This window comes from Sturnira hondurensis, unplaced genomic scaffold (genome assembly GCF_014824575.4).
Source record: "Sturnira hondurensis isolate 20B ecotype Veracruz unplaced genomic scaffold, ASM1482457v3 Scaffold0018292, whole genome shotgun sequence".
NCBI lineage: Eukaryota > Metazoa > Chordata > Mammalia > Chiroptera > Phyllostomidae > Sturnira > Sturnira hondurensis.
In genome coordinates, this window is record NW_028090923.1 from 1,067,001 (window position 1) to 1,073,941 (window position 6,941).

At 38.1% G+C, this 6,941-nt stretch overlaps 1 non-coding gene across 1 annotated transcript; it reads left to right on the forward strand.

The window, feature by feature from the left end:
- The first annotated feature begins 1,747 nt into the window (after positions 1-1,747).
- On the forward strand, positions 1,748-1,853 carry LOC119002866 (small nucleolar RNA U13). Its single transcript, XR_005069830.1, has one exon. It is a non-coding gene; the product is annotated as a small nucleolar RNA U13 (small nucleolar RNA).
- The last annotated feature ends 5,088 nt before the right edge of the window (positions 1,854-6,941 follow it).

Here is a 6,941-nt window from a genome sequence, read left to right on the forward strand (position 1 = left end):
GCTTGCCCTACCTACGCCAGGTATCCTATAAGCCATCCCTCTTCTACAGGCAGAATTCTTTTTCTATAGTCCAGTATCTCATGGTTCCTCTTGCTCCTTCTGTCCTTGGTTTCTTTGGTTTCTGTCCATGCCTTGTAGATAAATTATTCAATAAATCTCATTAACTGTCTTTGAATGTACCATTTATTTCCTGATAGATCAAATCTCCTACTCTGGGTCTGAATCCATACAGTCTTTGCTATATACTGTTTTGTAAAATCTTATGAATAAGATAATAGAGTCCATATTTTAAACATAAACAAAGGCTCAGAAGATTTTATAAACTTTCCCAGACACTAAGCTAATATATACTATATAGCTAAAATTGAATCATGATCTCCTACTCAAAGTCTAGTACTCTCCTTCCTCCTATTCAATTTTCCCCCCTAAATGGCTTTCTCCTAAATAAATAGCTTTCCCTTGGCAACATCCATCAGTGATTGTGTATTGAGAGCCTACAGCACATTGTAATGTAATGAGCTGTATCCAGCTAAATTCATAGGAACAACAGACGTGCACATGGGCAGTAGTCATTTTGACCAAGAATCTTTATAAGCACTAGTAAGGGGTCACATTTTTCAATGTTAGTTAACATTGAATTTAAGGGCTGTCTTTGAAACCACTAGAATTAGATTTTTTGGCTTATTCTTGACAACTTATTAAGTAGGTGGGTGGACAAATGGGTAGTCACGACAATATAGGAGACTACTAACAGATGTGAGGAGGATGAGAAACACCTAACCTAAGTCCAGTGCTGACCATGGAAAGAACACCAGTTCACCCAAAGTTCAGTGTGTCAGTCAACTGTCAATACCAGCAGGTGGAATCTGAAGAGAGAAGGTAGGTTCTGGAGTTCAATGGAGTTGTGGGAGATCACTTGGAAAATTGTCCAAGGGCAGCAAAACTCTAAGTCTGAAGGTTATGAGAAAAAGAGTAAATAAATTAATGTATGTCAAATATACAATCCAGTGCTTGGCACAAAGAATATGTGTGGTATGACAAAGTATATTCAGAAAGCTACTGATAATCATGCCTCTGATAAAAAACTGCACTCACTGTGTGGGTTGAGTCTAAGATATAGGGCAGTGTATATTAGAGATCTTAACTGGGATAAAAAGAAAATTGGGAATCATATTGCATATTGATATCTAGACTCAAATATAAGCATCTTCTCAACAAACACCTGAGTCCCACACAAACTTGCAAGAGGAAAAGAATGTCTGCTAACAGCCCTTCCACAGATTTCTCTCCATGGTGCTCTGATTCCCTGACTATTCAAAATTCTAAATTTACAATACAGATTAGATGTGCTTTTCCCACGACTGACCTGTGACCCAAAATTAACTGTTGCTTTCTAATCAACATCCTTATTTTGAAATCTCAGATGTAAAGAAATCTGATAAATTGTAATTGGTCATACATAAGAACGACTTTTAGGTTTAATGTCTTCTCAGGATGTTTGTTAATCTAAGTAATCTTTAATTGGTTAAATATTTTAATGTTGTGGGGAATTTTCCCATGAGCTGTGCAACATTCACTTGTAACCATTAGCAACACAAAGGTAAGTTTTTGTGTGTTTGTGAAGGGCTGCTCCTTCCTAGGACCTTCGGAGAGAAAAGGAGAAGATACAGGAGTTCTGGACATTATGTTTCCATTCTTGCCTCTGCAGGGTTTATCGTTATCTCTTGGTAGAAGAAAGAGTCAGAATATTCTGATAAATTTATCATAAGCATGCTGATTGGGTGTTCACGCTCTTGTGTGACATGTGCTTCCCACAAACTTTGTTGTGATATTGGCACATTACCCATATGACATGAAAAAGAAAAAGAAAAAAAATTCTGATAAACTTAAATAAATTATTTGTTATAATTATTTATCATTCAGTTTTTCTAAATTAATTTGTACACTTAATGTAATTCCCAATCTTAACCCAAAGTGCATTTTTCCCCTTGGAGCATGGCAGAAATTGGTAGTAAAATTGATCTAGAAAAGTGAAGTGACAAGAATATATAGTAATATATATATTATTACAGATTATTAATATTAAAGCAAGAATAATTAGTGTATATTTTAGACAGATGTATGAACTTATAGACAAATATATAAATTAAATAATGAAATAAACATTGAAGAATAACACTATACAAACATTTATACACAAAAATTCTATATAGCTACATGTTTATATGTCTGTGAATATACATATATAATTAAAGGAAGCATCATAAAAATTGTAAATACATGGTGTTGGGAGCTTTAATCAGGATTTGAAAAAATGTATATCACTACAACAAACAATACACTATAAATGTTCATTTTAATTGTTTAATTGAAAACTATAGGAAAGTAGCCAAACAATTATAAAACTACTAAGTATAATTTAATACTGAAAAAACTCTGGAGGGCTAAACTCTTTTATAATTTGAAATTATAAAGATGGAAAGGTAAATGTTTATAAATTTTGACATTTAAAACTGATGGAAAGCAGCCCTGACTGGTGTGGCTCAGAGGATTCTGTGCAGGCCTGTGAAGCAAAGGGTCGCCAGTTCGATTCCCAGTCAGGGTACATGCCTGGATTGCAGGCCAGGTCCCCAGTCAGGGGCACATGAGAGGCGATCACACACTGATGTTTCTTGCCTCTCTTTCTCCCTCCCTCCCCTGTCTCTAAAAATAATAAATACAATCTTTAAAAATTAAATAAATAAATAAAACCGATGAAGAGCAAACAACCAAATAAAAGGAGCACAGGCAAAGAGAATGTTTGCCACAAATGCATATGTTATATAAAGAATCTTTATAAAGAGAAGAAAATAACAGGAGTTTAGACAAAGCACATTATATGTAATTAAGACAAAAGAAAATACCTTTCACAAACTGGAAACAAACCAGGGAAACAAACGGGGCAACGTCCAGTCAAAGAAGTGCACATTAAAGAATAGTGAGGCATTTTCACTTATGAAGTCAGCTAAAGTATTTTCTTCTCTTTTATTTTTTATTCAAAAATATTTTATTTTTAAATTATTTTTACTGATTATGCTATTACAGTTGTCCTGAGTTTTTTCCCTTTGCCCACCTCCACACAGCACCCCACCCCCGTGCCCTCAGTCAATCCCCCCACCATTGTTCACGTCCACGGGTCATGCATGTAACTTCTTTGGCTACTTCATTCCCTATGCTGTACTGTGTATCCCCATGGCTATGCTGTAACTACAGATTTGTGCTTCTTAATCCCCTCACCTCCTCACCCATTTCCTGATATGCCCCTCCCATCTGACAACCATCAAAAGGCCCTCAATCCATGATTCTGTCTCTGTTTTTCTCATTTGCTAGTTAGTTTTTTAGATTCAGTTGTTGGTAGATGTGTGGGTTTGGGTTTTTTTTTTTTGTGCCTTTTTGTTGCTCATAGTTTTGATCTTCTTTTTCTTAAATAAGTCCCTTTAACATTTTTTATAATAATGGTTTGGTGATGGCAAACTCTTAGTTTTTTCTTGTCTGGGAAGCCCTTTTATCTGCCTTTTGATGCTAAGTGATATATTTCCTGGGCAGAGCAGTCCTGGCTGTAGGTCCCTGCTTTTCACGACTTTGAACATTTCTTGCCAATCCCTCTAGGCTGCAAAGTTGCTTTTGAGAAATGAGCTGGCAGTCTTATGGGAACTCCCTGTAAGTAACTAACTTCTTTTCTCTTGCTGTTTTTAAGATTCTCTCTTTATGACACTGAAATACAGAACGTGCTGACAGGGTCCAGAGGGGAGAGGGGAGAGAAGCACAGAGTAAAAGGGGATGGACTCACATGAATAAGTATGAAGGACACATGGACAATAACTAAGACGGGGGGCGGAGATGGTAGGGGGTGGGGAGCACTGGGGGGGTGCAGGACTGGGAATACAAGAAAGAAAACTGTACTTGAACAAAGGTTAAATAAAAAAAGAAAAAAAGAATAAGGAAAAAAAAGATTCTCTCTTTATCTTGAATGTTTGGCACTTCAATTTTGATGTGTCTTGGAGTGGGCCTCTTTGTATTCATCGTGTTTGGGACTCTCTGTGCTTCCTGGACTTGCACATTATTTCCTTCCCCAAATTAGGGAAGTTTTCTTCCATTATTTTTACAAATTGATTTCCAATTCCTGCTCTTTCTCTTCTCCTTCTGGCACCCCTACAGTGCAAATGTTGGACCTCTTGAAGTTGTCCCAGAGGCTGCTTATAGTATCCTCATTTGGGGGGGGGGGGATCTTATTTCTTCTTATTTTTCTGATTGGTTGTTTTTGCTTCCTTATGTTCCAAATCATTGATTTGATTCTCGGCTTCATCCACTCCACCGTTGTTTCCCTGGAAATTGTTCCTTATTTCAATTAGTGTATCCTTTGTTTCTGACTGGATCTTTTTTATGTTGCTGAGGTCTTCACTAAGTTCCTTGAGCACCCTATAACCAGGGTTTTGAACTCTGCATCTGACAGATTGCTTATCTCCATTTCTTTTAGCTCTTTTTCTGGAGTTTTGATCTTTTCTTTCGTTTTGCCCATGTTTCTTTGTCTCCTCATTTTAGTGGCCTCCCTGTGTTTGTTTCTATGTATTAGGTAGAGCTGTTATGACTCCATGTCTTGGTAGTGTGGCTTAATGTAGTAGGTGTGCTATAGGGTCCAGTAGCACAGCCTCCCCTACCACCCAAGCTGAGTACTAGAGGCACACCCTTCAAGTGGGCTGAGTGCACCCTCCTCTTGTAGTTGAGCCTTGGTTGCTGTTGGAAGATCAATGGGAGGGATTTACCCAGGCCAGTCAGCTGCAAGGATCGGCTGTGATCACTTACTACCACCCTCTTTGGAGGATGAGCTGTGCGGGGTGCAGGATGGTGGTGCTCTGATGTGTTCTGTAGCTGTCCACTGGGTGTGCTGGCCTTGGAGTTTCCCTGGTGGTATAGGCCAGGGTCAGCTGCCAACCCTGTGTCTTGCCTGGGCCACCCTTCCTGACCTATAAAGCAATCTGAGCTGGCTGCTACTTGTGCTGGGCTTGGAAATTCCCAGATGAAGCTGAGCTGTGAGTCTAGGCTTGTTGCTGCTGGTATTGGGTATGGGGCTCACTGAGGCCGGCTGTTGCTTGCTTGAGAGGATTTAGGAAGCTCTGAAGCATGAGCCAAGACCAGGCATTCATATGAAAAAGTAGCTTTGGTTGAAGAAGCTTTGGAAAAAGAAGCTTAAGTTGGGTGGGATGGAGTCTCCTGGGATTTCCTAGGCTTATCAAACAGGGTTAGCCAGGTTGATGGAGCTTCAGGTATGCCATCAGTTTGCTGGCCTAGTCTGGAAGGATGTAGTCTTTAACTCTGTAGTTTTCAGACTTCTATTCAACTCAAGTTTTGATAGTTCTGAGTAATGGGTGTTCTATACTTCAGTTGTTAATTTTGATGTGGTTGTGCAAAGAGGTGAGCCATGTGATCCTACACTGCCATGTGGACCTAAATTTTCTTCAAGTGTTTCTTTGAGACTGCTCTTTTTGAGAATAAAATAATGTTTTAGCTTTCAGAATTGCTTTTTGTGTTCCAAAATTAAAGTCAGAAAAAATATGACATCCCCTTTTCTATTCACTTTTACTCTTGCCTCTAAACAGACTAAGGACTATATAATATTGCATTCTGGAATGAATATTCGCAAAAATACAGTTTTTCATTTTTAAATGTGAATAAACATTTAAACTTGACAGTATTTTGTTCCTTTGGACTTTCTAAAAATAATTTAAGTTATCATAGTTTTTCTGCTTTTTCTCCTAATATAGTATACATAACTTGTTGAAAGATTGTAAAATTCTAAATTTATACATAGTTAATAACCTGCAGAATTAAATTCTGACCTCTCTTATGTTATCAATAATCCACATTAATATTTAATTTTTTACCTTTGAACTCTTTTCAAATTTAATTATTTTTCAACCATAATGTGGAAAACCACATGTATTAGTTTTCCATTGTCGTATAAGTAATAAGAAATTACTCTAAGATTAGTAGCTTAAAACAACAGATGTTTGTTGTCTAACAATGTCTGTGGATCAGGAATCTTATCACATATTAGCTGTGTCCTCTGAAGTGCTACAGTCAAGGCCTTGTTCAGGTCCAGCTCCTATCTGGATACTTAACTGGGGAAGGAACCATTTACAAATTCACTGAGGTTACTTCCATAATTCATTTTCCTGTGGTTGTAGGATTGAGGGACTCCTTTTCTTGCAGGCTATTGCAGACTGGTTGCTCCCCTCAGTTTGTAGGGGCTTTCCTGAGTTTCTCACTAGGTGAGCCTTCCAACATGACTGCTTCCTTCACCAAAGCCAGCAAGAATGAGAGTCCTGCCAAATGGGATTTATGATCTTATATGATGTAGTCACACCACCGCATACATGTAATTAGGCACATCCCATTTGCTTTGCCATATTTTATTGATTAAAAGAGAATAACAGGTCTCATCCACAGTTAAGGAAAGGGGATCACACAAGGCCATGGACACCAGGAGTTAGGAAATATAGGGGATGTTTTGAAAGTCTGTCTGCCACATAAAGCTAATGGTCTAGATATTAGCAATTCATTTTTTCTTTTTTAAATATTTTATTTATTTATCTTTAGATGGGAAGGGAAGGAGAGAGGGAGAGAAACATCAATGTATGGTTGCTTCTCATGCATCCCCTGCTGGGAACTGGCCCCTGCTGGGAACTGGCCTGCAACCCAGGCATGTGCCCTGACTGGGAATCGATCCACGATCGTCTGGTTCGCAGGCCCGTGCTCAATCCACTGAGCTACACCAACCAGGGGCGCAATTCATTTTCAAATAAATACATAAACAGAATGTAAAAACAGTAGGGTATAATTAAAATATTATTGCCTAGAAATTAGAAAATTTGCTATTAGCAAGTTGCATGCACTCAGTAACC